This window comes from Triticum urartu, chromosome 4 (assembly GCF_003073215.2).
Source record: "Triticum urartu cultivar G1812 chromosome 4, Tu2.1, whole genome shotgun sequence".
Taxonomy (NCBI): domain Eukaryota; kingdom Viridiplantae; phylum Streptophyta; class Magnoliopsida; order Poales; family Poaceae; genus Triticum; species Triticum urartu.
The window spans coordinates 70458331-70474250 of NC_053025.1; positions in this window are offsets into that span (position 1 = coordinate 70458331).

Genomic DNA, 15920 nt, shown 5'->3' on the forward strand with positions numbered 1-15920 from the left:
GGAGTCACAGATGGAGAGGAGTGGGAAACTTGACTAGTTTGGGTGCGGGGTGGGTGAGGGAATCCTGGACTAAGGGGTCCTCGGGTGTCCGGATAATGTGATATGGGCCGGACTGGTGGGCCGTGAAGATACAAGGCAGAAGACCTTTCCCCATGTCCGGATGGGACTCTCCTTTGCGTGGATGGCAAGTCTAGCGTTCGGATGTATTATTTCCTTTCTCTGTAAAACCGACTCTATACAACCCTAGACCCCTCCGGTGTCTATATAAACCGGAGGGTTTAGTCCATAGAGGCTAAGACAAATCACATAGGCTAGACATCTAGGGTTTAGCCATTATGATCTCGAGGTAGATCGACTCTTGTAACCCCTATACTCATCAAATACAATCAAGCAGGACGTAGGGTTTTACCTCCATTAAGAGGGCCCGAACCTGGGTAAACATCGTGTCACCCTTGTCTCTTGTTTCCTTCGATCCTCAGACGCACAGTTCGGGACCCCCTACCCGAGATGAAATGGTTTTGACACCGACATTGGTGCTTTCGTTGAGAGTTCCACTGTGTCGTCAACAGAAGGTTCGATGGCTCATTCGATCATCAACAATGATGCCGTTTTCGGGGAAGCTTTCCTCCCCGGCCAGATTTTTGTGTTTGGCGGCTTCGTTATGCGTGCCAACTCAATTGGCCACCTCGAACAGATTGATAGCTAAGCCCCTGGTCATCAGGTCAGTTTTAGGAACCTAAATTGTGTCGCCGATATCCGAGGAGACTTGATCTTCGAAGGGTTCACGACCCCGACCATCGCTCTGGCCTTAGATCCAGAGCAAACTGCCAGGTTCGAAGATGGGAGTTTGGAGCCCACCGGACTCTTCGCTGCAAACCGCACTATCAAAGATCCAGAGGCGATTGTGTCCACGGCGAACTCAGAATCAAACCGGGTTCCTCCTATCACTGAAAGGCCGGACTCGCCCCCGGACTCCAAATCCGAACTCTCGAAGTCCACGCCGAGCAAGCATGGCCAGGAGGCCTTCGCCCTGGCCGGCCTCGCGGACTCTCGTTTCCCCGTCCAATCCTCGCCCTTAAACGAGGCTCTAGACTTGATGTGGTCCCTTGCTATTACTGAGGAATCACCTCCGAACTATGCCCAGCCCGGATCAGGGGCTGGGAGCAGGGAATTTTACGTCCCACCCGCCACCCACTTCATAGCCACTGTCGAGGACTCAACCGACATGCTGGATTACACCTCCGAAGACATCGACGACATGGACGACGATGCCAGAGACGAACACGACCAAGACCTGCCGTTTATCGGACGCTAGACGGCCACGTCCACATACGACGTGTATATGGTGGATACACCCAAAGAGGATGATGGTGAAGGAAGGAAGGATCCGGTTGAGGAAAAACCTATTGAGGCTCCACCGAAGCGTCGATGCTAGCGACGCTGCTCAAAATCGCGTCGTGGAAAAGACAGTAATACCGACACCAGAGACAATAACACTTTGGAGGGTGCCGAAGACCCCGAAGCCCCCGTCGAGCCCACATCCGAACAGGATGATGTGGAGGAGGGGCAAGTTAACCCCGACGATCCGGTCGGGAACGAGGACTCGGAGGATAGCAACTATCTACCACTCTTCGAAGACGATGTTAGCCTCGGCAACAAAGATTTCATCATGCCGGAGGAACCCCTCAAGCAGGAGCACTTCAAGTGCCAACTAATCGCCACTGCAAGAAGCCTAAAGAAGCAGCAACAATGGATCCAAGCCGAACAGGATACGCTCAATGACAAATGGACACAGGTCCTACCTGCCGAAGAATATGGCCTACAACGCCCAACAAAGAGCTATCCGAAGCATCAGCTACTACCACAATTCGACGACGAGGCCTTCGAGCCAATACCGTGGAAATATGACCACGCTGATGAACCAGACCGGCCACCGCGTGGGCGAGATAAAGCGGCCACCTATGCCGAACACCAACCCACACGACCTCGCCGTAAGGACAAAGAGACAGCGGACTATGATGTCCTTCATGGCCAAGCCGGACATCCTATGCAGCTCCGCCAGCTGCATCATCTAGTCGTTCAACAGCGCTGGACGCTCCGGCGCCAGGTACTGCGACCAAAAGAGTTTCTCCGTCGTGTTCCCCTCTTGGGCCCGAAAAAACTTTGCAGCGTCACCGGCGCTCCCTGGAAGATCCGCAAACGCATCTGGAGAACTCCACAAGCAAGTAAGCGGGGCATATTCTTGACTATCGAGTTTACTTTGCAAAAGAAAGGGTTTACTAGCCGCTATCTACTCAGCCTACTTGATCTCCTCGCGAGCCACCCGGGACTCAGTCTACGCGTCCCTGGCCTCTTGGAGAGCCTTGGAGAGTTCGACTGCTTGAGCCTTATTCTCCTTCTCCAAGGCCTCACACTTACGAGCAGCATCTTTGAGCTCTTGCTTGACTTCGGTCACCCTCTCCTCATACTGACGGCGGGTGGCCTGTTCGGCCTTTAAATCTGCAGCCGCTTTATCAGCAGCCGCTCTAATCTCCCGCTCCTGCTCTTGGACTTGCGACAGGGCGCCCTTGAGAGTCTCAATCTCGGCCGCACTACCTTCAAATCATTTACACAAGCAAGTGTATTAGCTTAAAACTCCTCGAATATAATTTCATTCATACAAGTGTGTACCTTGTGCCTCATCGAACTGTTTGTTAATAAGGTCGAGGTCATCATCGGCCAGCTTCAGCTTTCGTTTGAGCTCGGAAACTTTAGCGGCCTGGGCAGTCGCCGCCAATAGGGAAGCCTGTACATTTAATAGATATGTATGTCACCTTCTGAAATATTCATTTGATCCTCTGTTCGGTTTTGTCCAAAATCAAACATAGTCTCAGGGGCTACTATCTGTATACAGGCACAAGTTTTTTCATATAAAAGGCATCTTACGTCGCATACCTCAAAGCCTGTCAGTAGGCTAGTGTCGGTGTCAAAACCGGCGGATCTCGGGTAGGGGGTCCCGAACTGTGCGTCTAGGCCGGATGGTAACAGGAGGCAAGGAACACGATGTTTTACCCAGGTTCGGGCCCTCTTGATGGAGGTAAAACCCTACGTCCTGCTTGATTAATATTGATGATATGGGTAGTACAAGAGTAGATCTACCACGAGATCAAGGAGGCTAAACCCTAGAAGCTAGCCTATGGTATGATTGTTGTATGATGAAGTTGTCCTACGGACTAAAACCTCTCCGGTTTATATAGACACCGGAGAGGGTTAGGGTTACACAAAGTCGGTTATAATGGCAGGAGATCTAAATATCCGCATCGCCAAGCTTGCCTTCCACGCCAAGGAAAGTCCCATCCGGACACCGGACGAAGTCTTTAATCTTGTATCTTCATAGTCCTGGAGTCCGGCTGAAGGTATAGTCCGGCTACCCGGACACCCCCTAATCCAGGACTCCCTCAGTAGCCCCCGAACCAGGCTTCAATGACGACGAGTCCGGCGCGTAAATTGTCTTCGGCATTGCAAGGCGGGTTCTTCTCCAAATTCCGTGTACCTGCTAAATAATGTCCGATTTTCGTAATGTAGCGCACCTTGGTTTCCACGCCCAATAATGGCCATCTTCCACGTGTCAAACGAATGCGAAAAGTCGGGGTGTTTTTACATTCACACCCCTAGCCGCATAAACGAGCCGCCTATTTAATGGGATGGGGATTCAGATCCAAACCACACCTTCTTCTCCCCGCGAGTAATCATCAGAGCGCCTCTAGCAAAGGTACATTCCAACATGGCTAGCCATCGCAGCTCCTCCCCTCGCCCTTCCAGTTCTAAACCTGGAGACTGGAAGAGGTGCTCCATCCCGCACAGTGAGATAGTGTCGCTTCAGGTCAAGGGATTCCTCCCTCAGGCCTATATGGTCCCGGTCCGAGCCGGACTTGCCACCTATAATGGTGGAGAGCAAGCGGAGAGCACCCCCAATCCCTCCAAAAGAGAGCGGGTGTGCCTCGTCCCTTATCTAATAAGAGGACTTGGATTTCCAATTCATCCATTTCTCCGTGGGCTTCTGGAGTTCTACGGCCTCTAGCTGCACAATCTCACGCCCGCCTCTATATTGCATATCGTGGGCTTCGTCACCCTTTGTGAGCTATTCTTGGGTGTTAAGGCTCATTTCGCGCTGTGGAAGAGGTTATTCTGCTTGGTGCCCCGCTCTCAAGAGGGGTCTATATATCAACTGGGTGGAGCCGAAGTGTGGCGTATCGCCGGGACCGGATATCTATCCGGAACCCCAAAGAAGGCGTCCGAGGACTGGCCTTCGGAATGGTTTTATATAGATGATGTCCCGCTGCCGGATCCTATCCGGGTTGGTCTCCCTGAATTCAACAGTGCTCCCTTAAAGAAACGCCTAAGCTGGCATCCGCGGAGTTCTCAGAGAGAAGGCGACAGGGACGTCCTTCACATGATGGGTCGGATAAGACTATTGGCTCATTCCGGACTAACCATGATCGGAGTCATGGCCGCATGCATTATGCGGGGGGTGCAGCCGCTTCAATATAGAGGCCACCCCATGTGGGATTTTAACGGGGAGGATGACGCCACCCGTTACGGTCGTAAGGGGCCAGCCTCAGCTGCCGCTCTAGTAAAGATCTTATCCTCTTTGTACAAGGGAGAAGAGGAGGAATTCCTCCGCGTCAACCCGCAGGGCGGATTTACTATGTACAACCCTCCGAGTTGGGTAAGTGGACAATTGTGCTTACCCATCCGTTTTATATTCCCATGATTAAATATGTAGTCTAATGACTTCAACGCAGGAACTGTGTCAGGAAGTAAAGGATATAAACAGCCATCCCCCACAGCCCGAGGATCCAGAACGGTCCCTTGATCCGGACTTCGAAGAGGATCCGGACATATCGGTGGAGCTGATTGACGGGGTGTTTCATCAGCTAAGCAAGGACAATACCTTGGTGGCCATTACGGCTGATTACCCAGGGTTAATCCCGGCCTCCCAGGTAACAGAGAGCGGAGTCTCATCCCCTTGAGAAGGAATCCATTCTCACGCATTTTAGTTTTCCTGACAACGACCATGTTTTGCAGGGGAGATTTCCGAGGCGGGAGGCCGAACCTGCGGTGGCTAGCCAACGAGGGGCCGCAGGGCCCCGTGGGGTAAAAAGGAATGTAGTCCGGACTGAGACGCCGGCGCAAAGGTATAGCGCACCCTCTTTTTCCCTAGTATTATTCCTTCAGGGCATATTAACGTTCGCGCTATCTTCAGGACGAAGAGACCTCGCCGGACTATATCCGAAGAGGTTGCCAATCGTGCCTCCACCAGCCAGGCTCCAACGCCTGGTCCGGAAGCGGAAGCGAACACAAGGCACGCACCAGACGCCCCTCCGACAGAGGATGCGGACATGCTGTCTGCCACCAATTCCGAGGTGGAGAGTGCCATGAACCACAGGCGTCGCCGGACAGTTCTTCGCGACGCTTGTTTCTCCCAAGAGGCATTAAATGCTTTCAATTCGGGAGATGCGTACCTCCGTGCCACTCAAAATGATTTAGCCAGAGCCACGGAGCAATATGTAAAAGACATACGGGTAAGAAAATTTTGGTAAATATATATATATATACCAGTAGCCCCCGAGACTTGAAACAGTTAGATTAACTGATTTAAGGATCATTTGTTATGCAGGTTCTTGTAGAGAAGAATACCGTACTGTCCCAGGAGCTGGAAGAGTGCAAAGCCCAACTGGAGGCCGCACTAGCCACGGCAGGGGAGCCCAAAGGGACCCCCTCTGGTAAAATATACTTCGAAAGATTAGTATTTTGCGAAGTGCGGCGTGGGTGTAAATCTGACAAATCATATTGCAAATGGCGCCGGACTGGATCCGGAGAGATAACAACTCGTACGCCAGCTAAAGGCCGGTGAGAGTATGCTGACAAGGGTAAGGCAGGAGAAGAATGATCTTCAGGATGCCAACACCAAGCTGGTCGTTGAGCTTAAAGATGTTCGTGGCCAGCTGTCGGACTCTACTAAGGAGAATCAGCGGCTTCGACGCGGCATGTTTAGTAAGTGCTTAAGCGAATCTTTGAAAGAAAAGAGTTCAGCGAGGAAGTCGACTAACAGAGTAATGTCTGTAGGTATGCTAACGGGTCGTCCTGCAGAGGAGATGCCCGGTTCTACGGGTGACCTTCTTCCCGAGCTCTCGCAACTGCACAAACGAGTTCGGCAGGCGATGCGGGGCGTTGCCCAAGCCTTATGGCCTTCCCACTCCATGCCCGAGGGCCTTGGAGAGCTTTCAGAGAAGCTTAGGGGAGCTCGGCAGTGCTTCCGGTTGTGGAAGATATCGGCCTGCCGACAAGGCGCTAGGGAGGCCTGGGCCATGGTGAAGACGCGGTACACGAAGTCTGACCCAAACCACATGGCCGAGGTCGGACCTGTGGGGCCTGACGGGAAGGAGATCCCTGTAAGCTTAGTGTACGGCCAAGTGGCATTGGCCGCAAAGTATTCCCAGCAGGACTGTAAGTTAGACAGCCTGTTAGATGGTATCGAAGAGGAATACAATCAGTCAGAGTGACTATGTAATTTTTAATTGGCATGTGTAATGCCTTCTAGCCGGATTGTAGATCGTTTGTCGTTGCCGACCTTTTCGCTTCAACCTCAGGACCTGACTGTCCGGAATGTGTCCGAATACCCTACCGGTTATGTAAGAACCGGGGTATGCATGGAGACCAGGCGTAGGGGTCATTAGTGCTTTATCAGACAAGTGCCCAACTAGTTATGTTATATTACATGGTTAGTAAGAAACATCTTCCAGAGAGAATAGTTCCGTTAGGGGTTCCTTTCTCTGGGAGGCATGCCCTAAAGTGCATGTTCGGACTGCAAACGCAGGAAAATCATCTGGGGGCATATATGTAAATAAGTAAAAAAGGTCATCTTTTGGTTCACCGACCGAATATTCCCTTAAGAACGCTAGCTTTCGGTTTCACCCAATCTGAGGTACACATCTGGCTGATCCGGCAGTAACAATCGCAGAGGTGCTCCCTTTACCACCTAGCCAAACAATCGGGAACGTAGGGGTAAGCACATGAGCCAGGCAACCCAGCTTGGCCAAAACTTAAGTCATATCGATGCATATAATGGTGAAGAAAAGGTACATGCGGAAGTTTGACACATGTGGTGGGCGTGAAGCCCGTATAAATAAGCTTCTGTTAAAGAAGCCCCCAGGTTTAATGAGCGTGAGTAGCACGTCACTTGAGGAGCCTTTAAGGGCTATAAAAGAAAAGAGGGGAAGGAGAGAAATGTAAGACAGAAAATGTAAAAAATGGACAGAGGAAGGAGACAAACACAGAGTCCGGCGCTAGGCATAGAATCTTCGGAGACGGGCTGCGTTCCATGGGTTCGGCTCGAGTTGGTTATCCGACGCATCTCACAGGCGGTATGCTCCACCAGTCAGGACTTGGTCGATTATGAAGGGACCTTCCCACTTGGGCTTCAGCTTGTCCTTTTTCTTGTCCGACAAGCGTAGAACTAATTCGCCAATGTTGTAGTTTTTGGCCCGCACTTCTCTGCTTTGATATCTTCGAGCCTGCTGTTGATAGAATGCGGAACAGGCTTTTGCCACGTCGCGCTCCTCCTCTAAGGCGTCCAAACTGTCCTGCCGATCGAGCTCGGCTTCCCTTTCTTCGTACATGCGCACTCGAGGTGAGTCATGAATTATGTCACAGGGCAAGACTACCTCTGCGCCGTACACCATAAAAAATGGTGTGTATCCGGTGGTGCGATTTGGCATGGTCCGCAGCCCCCAGAGTACGGAGTCGAGCTCCTCTACCCAGTGCGTGTTAGATTCCTTGCGGGACCGCACTAATCTGGGTTTGATGCCGCTCATAATGAGACCATTTGCACGTTCGACCTGACTGTTAGTTTGTGGGTGATAGACGGAAGCATAATCGAGCTTGATGCCCATGTTTTTGCACCAGAGTTTTACCTCATCGGCTATAAAGTTCGTGCCGTTATCGGTGATGATGCTGTGGGGGATGCCATAACGGTGTACGACCCCGGATATAAAGTCTATCACAGGTCCGGATTCGGCCGTCTTAACAGGCTTGGCTTCTATCCATTTGGTGAACTTATCCACCATGACCAGTAAGTATTTTTTCTTGTGGGTTCCGCCTTTAAGGGGTCCCACCATGTCAAGCCCCCAGATCGCGAAAGGCCAAGTGATGGGGATAGTTTGGAGGGCGGTGGGTGGCATATGGCTTTGGTTTGCAAAAAGCTGGCAACCGACGCATCGTTGGACCAAGTCCTGAGCGTCCGCCCGGGCCGTCGGCCAGTAAAAGCCTGTATGGAAAGCCTTGCTTACAAGGGACCGGGCTACAGCGTGATGGCCACCGAGTCCGGCATGAATTTCAGCCAGCAGGTTCCGCCCTTCCTCTTCGGAGATGCACCTTTGAAGGACTCCGGTAGTGCTTTTCTTATAAAGTTCTCCCTCATGGACTTTATAGGCTTTAGATCGCCGCACTATACAGCGTGCCTTGTTTTGGTCCTCTGGGAGTTCCTCCCTAGTAAGGTAGGCTAGGAATGGTTCTGTCCACGGGGCGATAACGGCCATTAGTACATGGGCTGAGGTTGTGATTTCATTGGCAGAGCCTCCGATTATGTCAGATTGTTCGGCGTCGGACAGTGCGGTTGGGTCCGGGCTAATATTGCCATGTTCCCCTTCCCATACTACGGATGGCTTGAACAACCTTTCCAGGAAGATGTTGGGGGGGACCGCATCGCGTTTTGCGCCGATGCGTGCTAGGACGTCTGCCGCCTGATTGTTTTCTCGGGCTATATGGTGAAATTCGAGCCCCTCAAACCGAGCTGACATTTTGAGGACGGCGTTGCGGTAAGCTGCCATTTTTGGATCCTTGGCATCGAAGTCTCCATTGATTTGGGATATCACGAGGTTCGAATCCCCGCGCACCTCTAGTCGTTTAATGCCCATGGATACTGCTATCCGGAGACCATGTAAAAGGGCCTCATATTCGGCTGCATTGTTGGAGTCCGTGTACATAATCTGGAGTACATATTGAACTGTGTCTCCTGTGGGGGATGTCAAAATGACGTCGGCCCCTAGTCCGGCCAACATTTTGGAACCGTCGAAGTGCATGATCCAGTTTGAATATGTGCCGTACTCTTTAGGGAGTTCGGCTTCAGTCCATTCTGTGACGAAGTCGGCCAAAACTTGCGACTTGATAGCTCGCCGTGGCCTATAAGTTATGTCGAATAGGAGGAGCTTGATGGCCCATTTTGCAATCCGGCCCGTTGCGTCACGGTTGTTTATAATATCGTTGAGTGGTACTTCCGATGCTACTGTGATCGAACACTCTTGAAAGTAGTGTCGTAGCTTCCGGGATGCCATGAATACCGCATATGCAATCTTTTGATAATGTGGGTACCGTGATTTGCATGGGGTGAGGACAGTGGACACATAGTAAACTGGCTTTTGAAGGGGGAATTTGTGTCCGTCCGTTTCCCGCTCGACCACGAGTACCGCGCTAACAACTTGATGGGTTGCTGCAATGTACAATAGCATTGGTTCGCCGATGTTTGGCGCGGCCAGGACAGGGTTTGTTGCCAATATGGCTTTTATTCCGTCGAGTCCGGCCGTGGCGGCATCCGTCCACTCGAAGTGTTCGGTGCGCCGAAGGAGGCGGTAGAGGGGTAGCGCCTTTTCTCCCAAACGGGAGATAAAGCGGCTTAGAGCCGCCACGCATCCGGTTAATTTTTGTATTTGTTTGAGGTCCTTTGGGATATCCAATTGTGACAAAGCTCGGATCTTGGCTGGATTTGCTTCGATTCCTCTACCGGATACGATGAAGCCCAAGAGCTTTCCGGCTGGAACGCAAAAAACGCATTTTTCCGGATTTAGCTTGATGTCATATGCTCGGAGGTTGTCAAATGTAAGCCTCAAGTCGTCTACTAGAGATTTGACATGTCTTGTTTTTACAACCACATCATCCAGGTATGCCTCTACTGTTTTGCCGATCTAGGTTGCCAGACATGTTTGAATCATGCGCTGATATGTTGCGCCGGCGTTTTTGAGCCCGAAAGGCATTGTGTTGAAGCAGAATGGGCCGTATGGGGTGATGAATGCCGTTGCGGCTTGGTCTGACTCGGCCATCTTGATTTGATGGTAACCGGAGTATGCGTCGAGGAAGCACAACGAATCGTGTCCTGCAGTGGCGTCGATAATTTGATCGATGCGGGGGAGGGGGAAGGGATCCTTTGGGCAAGCCTTGTTAAGGTCTTTGAAGTCGATGCACAGGCGCCAGGATTTGTCCTTCTTTGGTACCATCACCAAGTTTTCTAGCCAGTCCGGATGTTTTATATCTCTAATGAACCCGGCCTCCAATAGTTTGGCTAGCTCCTCTCCCATTGCCTGTCTCTTGGGCTCAGAGAAACGCCGAAGGGCTTGTTTGATAGGTTTGAATCCTTTTAGGATATTTAAGCTGTGTTCGGCCAGCCTGCGTGGGATTCCTGGCATGTCTGAAGGGTGCCAGGCAAAAATGTCCCACTTCTCCCGTAGGAATTCTCGCAGTGCGGCGTCTACATCGGGGTTTAACTGTGCCCCGATGGAAGCTGTTTTATTGGGGTCCGTTGGATGGACCTGGAATTTGACTATTTCATCCGCTGGTTTAAAGGAGGTGGACTTGGATCTTTTGTCGAGTATCACATCATCCCTGTTTACCGTGGAGCGCAGCGTAGTCAGTTCCTCAGCCACTAGGGCTTCGTACAGTGCCTCAAGGGCCAATGCGGCTGTCTTGTTTTCGGCGCGGAGTGCTATGTCCGGATCACTAGCGAGAGTGATGATTCCGTTCGGCCCGGGAATCTTGAGCTTCATGTACCCGTAATGGGGTATTGCTTGGAAGATTGTAAATGCTTCCCGCCCCAGCAGATCGTGGTATCCGCTACTGAACGGGGCCACTTGGAATGTGACCTCTTCGGACATATAATTATCCGGCGTGCCGAACACCACATCTAGTGTGTTTTTTCCTGTACAGCGCGCTTCCCGACTGGGGATTATTCCTATAAAGGTTGTGCTGCTTCGCTCAATGCGGTTCCAGTCTATTTCCATTTTTTGAAGGGTTTCCTCATAAATGAGGTTCAATCCACTGCCTCCGTCCATGAGTACCTTATAGGACTGAGTACCAATGCGGCTGGTGCTCGAGTTGTTCGGAATTTAGGTTCATCACTGGCATTAAAAGTAATAGCCGTGTCACTCCATGGGTTTATTGTTGCTACTTGATAGACTTCGGCAAGGCTGCGGAGTGTTCTTTTTCGCATATTATTTGATGCGAAAGTATCAAAGATTGTTAAGACTGTACTGGAGTCCCTGAGGTTGCTTTCTGCGGCCTCCGGAATTAGGAGATCTTCGCCCCTTTTGGCCACCTGCTGGAGTATCCAACATGCTCTAAGGCTATGAGTTGGTGTGGCGTCCTCTGTACTATGAATTTTACACAGTCCATTAAGCCATCCCTCCAGTACGGTTCCATGCCCTGTAGAGGGTTTTGGTTTTTTGGTTTTTAACCCGGGTGTCTGATGATGATGCACCCTTTTATTTCGGACAGGGTTTCTATTCAGGGCCGGATTGTCCCAAAATTTAGTTTCGGTTTTCCGGGTGCTTTCTATCGCACAGTACTTTTGTACTATGGACGCCAAGTCAGCGAAGCGTGTAAGATCACGACGACCTGTGGCGTTGAGGATTCCCTTGTCCGTGCAATTATTGCAGAAGATTGAGATTGCGTCTTCCTCGCGGTAGTCCTTTATCCTGTTCATAACCAGGAGGAACCTCGCCCAGTAATGATGTACTGTTTCTTCGGGCTTTTGCCTGATTTGGGATAGATCGCTTATGTTCTGGTGGGTGGGTGGAATTAAATCTGGAACTTCACCCAATCTAAGACTCAGAGGCCAAGGAGTTTCCGAACTCTGAAGTTTGGATTCTTGGATGTTGTCCAGTGAATCTAGCCCGTTGCCTGATTCTAAGTTCAGGTCTTGAGTTACATCCTCCCCTCCGCGGGTGTCCGGCTTGGAGGGATCGGGAATCCGGACGTAGCTAGTCCTTAAGATAGATGAAGAGTCGCCGCACTGTACCTCTACCACGGCAACATGATGGGTGACTTGGGGAGAATTAATTTCTCTTAGATCGGGTTTAAGCCCAACCTGGTCATAATCCGTAGTGACCCCCAAGGCGGCGATGCAATCCAAGAGCTCGTTTACGGAAGAGAGCTCCATTGGATCTAACTGCTCGGCGAGTTCCGAGCTGACGTGAAGATTGCTTTTGATGACCCGAGAGGTCACCGTCGGTGCAACGACCGAACAGGCGGTCATGAGAAAACCGCCTAGCCGGAGAGTTTGGTCGACAGCCAAGGCTTCCTTAGTAACGGCGCCGTCTTTAAAGACGGGAAGAGGCATCCTTCCTGATTGTGACGGCATAGAGGAACTCTCAATGAAAGCACCAATGTCGGTGTCAAAACCGGTGGATCTCGGGTAGGGGATCCCGAACTGTGCGTCTAGGCCGGATGGTAACAGGAGGCAAGGAACACGATGTTTTACCCAGGTTCGGGCCCTCTTGATGGAGGTAAAACCCTACGTCCTGCTTGATTAATATTGATGATATGGGTAGTACAAGAGTAGATCTACCACGAGATCAAGGAGGCTAAACCCTAGAAGCTAGCCTATGGTATGATTGTTGTATGATGAAGTTGTCCTATGGACTAAAACCTCTCCGGTTTATATAGACACCGGAGAGGGTTAGGGTTACACAAAGTCGGTTATAATGGTAGGAGATCTAAATATCCGCATCGCCAAGCTTGCCTTCCATGCCAAGGAAAGTCCCATCCGGACACGGGACGAAGTCTTCAATCTTGTATCTTCATAGTCCTGGAGTCCGGCTGAAGGTATAGTCCGGCTACCCGGACACCCCCTAATCCAGGACTCCCTCAGCTAGTAAAGGCTCCATTCAGCCTGCTCTTGGCGGACTGAATCTTCTCAACCACCGAGCCCATATGGGTACGGTGCTCCTCCACGACGGAAGCACGTCGAAGTGCTTTCGTTAGAGTGTCTGGCGCCTCCGAATTAATGGAGGTTGCCGGTGGAGTCCGCGCTCCCCCTCCTTCAAAGGGGGTTACCCGCTTGATTCCGGAGCCGTACTGGTCTCCGGAATGGTGTTCGGCTGGGGGCCAGATTGGTCATGGCCCCCGTCGTCAGTCTCCATAGGGGATGGTTCCCCCATGTTCTCGGCAGCCGAGGTGTTACCCTCTGGCGCCATCTGGACGGCCTCCCGCACCTCCACATGGTCTGGAGAGGCTTTTCGGGACAACACTTCGGTGTCGTCCATAACGGTTGGCGGGGAGGCACGCGGAGGCATCTCGCTCTCCACCATCCCTGGCTCTAGCAAATTCCCCGAAGACGATGATTGGGGAAGACCGCGGGCCGGACTGAGGCACACAAAACAAATATGTTAGAATCACGATTATGAAACCAGACATACACATAGTATCCTAGGGTACTTACGAGGCGACCAGGGGCTTCGATCTCGGACACCATTCGGGGAGGGCTTCGGCATCCGAATCCGAATTGTCCGAGAGGGATATTTTCTTCCTCTTGGACGCCTTTGCTCTTGGGTCTGTAGAGGCCGCCCTCTTCTTCTTCATCCTCCCCTTGGGGGGGATTGCTCTCTTCTTCCTCTTCGTCTCCCTCATGGGAGGAGAGAGCTTCGGCGTAGTGTCCGAAATGCCTTTTCGGCGGAGGCCACCTTTGGGATCCTTGCCTTTCTTCTTGGCTTTCTTCTCTGGCACCTGATAAGGCGCCGGGATCAGCATCCTCGCTAATAGAGGAGTGGCAGGGTTTTCTGGTAGCAGCGCCGGACACTTGATCCGCTCCGCCTTCGCTATCCAGACCTGAATAAGGAATGGGTGTCTCAGTATACCCCTTGATATATGGACCGAAATTATGTTCGGAAGTAAGAAGCTTACCTCAGTTGCCGGATGCGTGCTGTCAAGACCAATATCTTCGGTCTTCTCCGGCCACGACTTCTGGGCATTAAAAAGAAATTTCCAGATCTCTTCATGCGTTGTACCAAAGAAGCGCTGCAGGGTCCGGGGGCCGTCTGGATTAAACTCCCACAAGCGGAGAGGTCGGCGTTCGCATGGGAGGATCTTGCGGAAGAGTGTCACCTGAATGACGTCGGTGAGACTGGTGTGTTTCTTTATAATACTCTTGATGCGCTTTTTCAGCGTCATCACTTCGTCGGTCGACCCCCAGTCCAGACCCTTGTTGATCCAAGATGCGAGCCGCATGGGAGGCCCAGATCTAAATTCAGGGGAAGCCGCCCATTTGGTACCATGAGGCTCGGTGATATAGAACCACTTGTACTGCCACACCTTCACGGTCTCCACGAAGGCCCCCTTGGGCCAAGTGGTGTTGGGGAGTTTGCTCACCATGGAGCCGCCGCAGTCGGCGTGCTGCCTATCAACCACCTTTGTCTTCACATTGAAAACCTTGAGCCACAGGCCAAAGTGGGGAGGAATGTGGAGGAGCACCTCACACAGGACGATGAACGCCGAGATGTGAAGGAAGGAGTTTGGGGCTAGATCGTGGAAATCCAGCCCGTAATAGAACATGAGTCCGTGGACAAAGGGGTGAAGTGGAAATCCTAGGCCACAGAGAAAGTGGGGGATGAATACAACCCTCTCGCCGGGCTCTGGTGTGGGGATGATTTGCTATTTGGCCGGGAGCCGGTGTGTGATTTTTGCGGTCAAATACTTCGCCTCCCGGAGCTCCTTGATGTCCTTCTCCATGACGGAGGAGGCCACCCACTTGCCCTGAGAACCAGATCTGGAAATGGCTGGGAGAGTTGGGCGGTGGGAAAGGTTCAAACTTGGGCGCTAGAGCTTGGGGAGGCTGAGGAGAAAGAAGGTGTGGGGTCAAAAGGATGGATCTTTATCCGCTTATATAGGCAGTGAATATCAAGCGCCCTCACCAGCCTTAAAACTCGCCTATTCCCAAGGGGTCATGCGTATGGGATGATTGGATTACCCAAACCTATATTGATGAAAATCCCGCAATAAGGGGCATGATCTCTGCTTTGACAAGACGTGTCAATAGAGGCTGCGCCTCGAAACATGAAGCGGGAGGCCAAAAAATGGTTCAAAATAATAGTAAGGACATACATGACGTTTCGCTGAAAAAAGTTATGCCTTATTAAGTATTGTACCCTTGTGGTTGAGGGTTGTAACTATGATACATAGCCGGATATAGTTCTCTTATTCATAAGACTGTTTTATATACGGAGAAGGAACCCGCCTTGCAATGCCGAAGACGATCTGAGTACCGAACACATCGTCATTGAAGACTGGTTCAGGGGCTACTGAGGGAGTCCTGGACTAAGGGGTCCTCGGTTGTCCGGATAATTTGATATGGGCCAGACTGGTGGGCCATGAAGATATACAAGGCAGAAGACCTTTCCCCGTGTCCAGATGGGACTCTCCTTTGCGTGGATGGCAAGCCTAGCGTTCGTATGTATTATTTTTGGGGAACGCAGTAATTTCAAAAAAATTCCTACGCACCACGCAAGATCTATCTAGGAGAAGCATAACAACGAGCGGGGAGAGTGTGTCCACGTACCCTCATAGACCGAAAGCAGGAGCGTTAAGTAATGCGGTTGATGTAGTCGAACGTCTTCGCGATATAACCGATCAAGTACCAAACGCACGACACCTCCACGATCTGCACACGTTTAGCTCGGTGACGTCCCCCGAACTTCTAGATCCAGTGAGGTCGAGGGAGAGTTTCGTCAGCACGACGGTGATGATGAAGTTATCGACGCAGGGCTTCGCCTAAGCTCTATGACAATATGACTGAGGTGGAAATCTGTGGAGGGGGCACCACACACGGCTAAGAAATC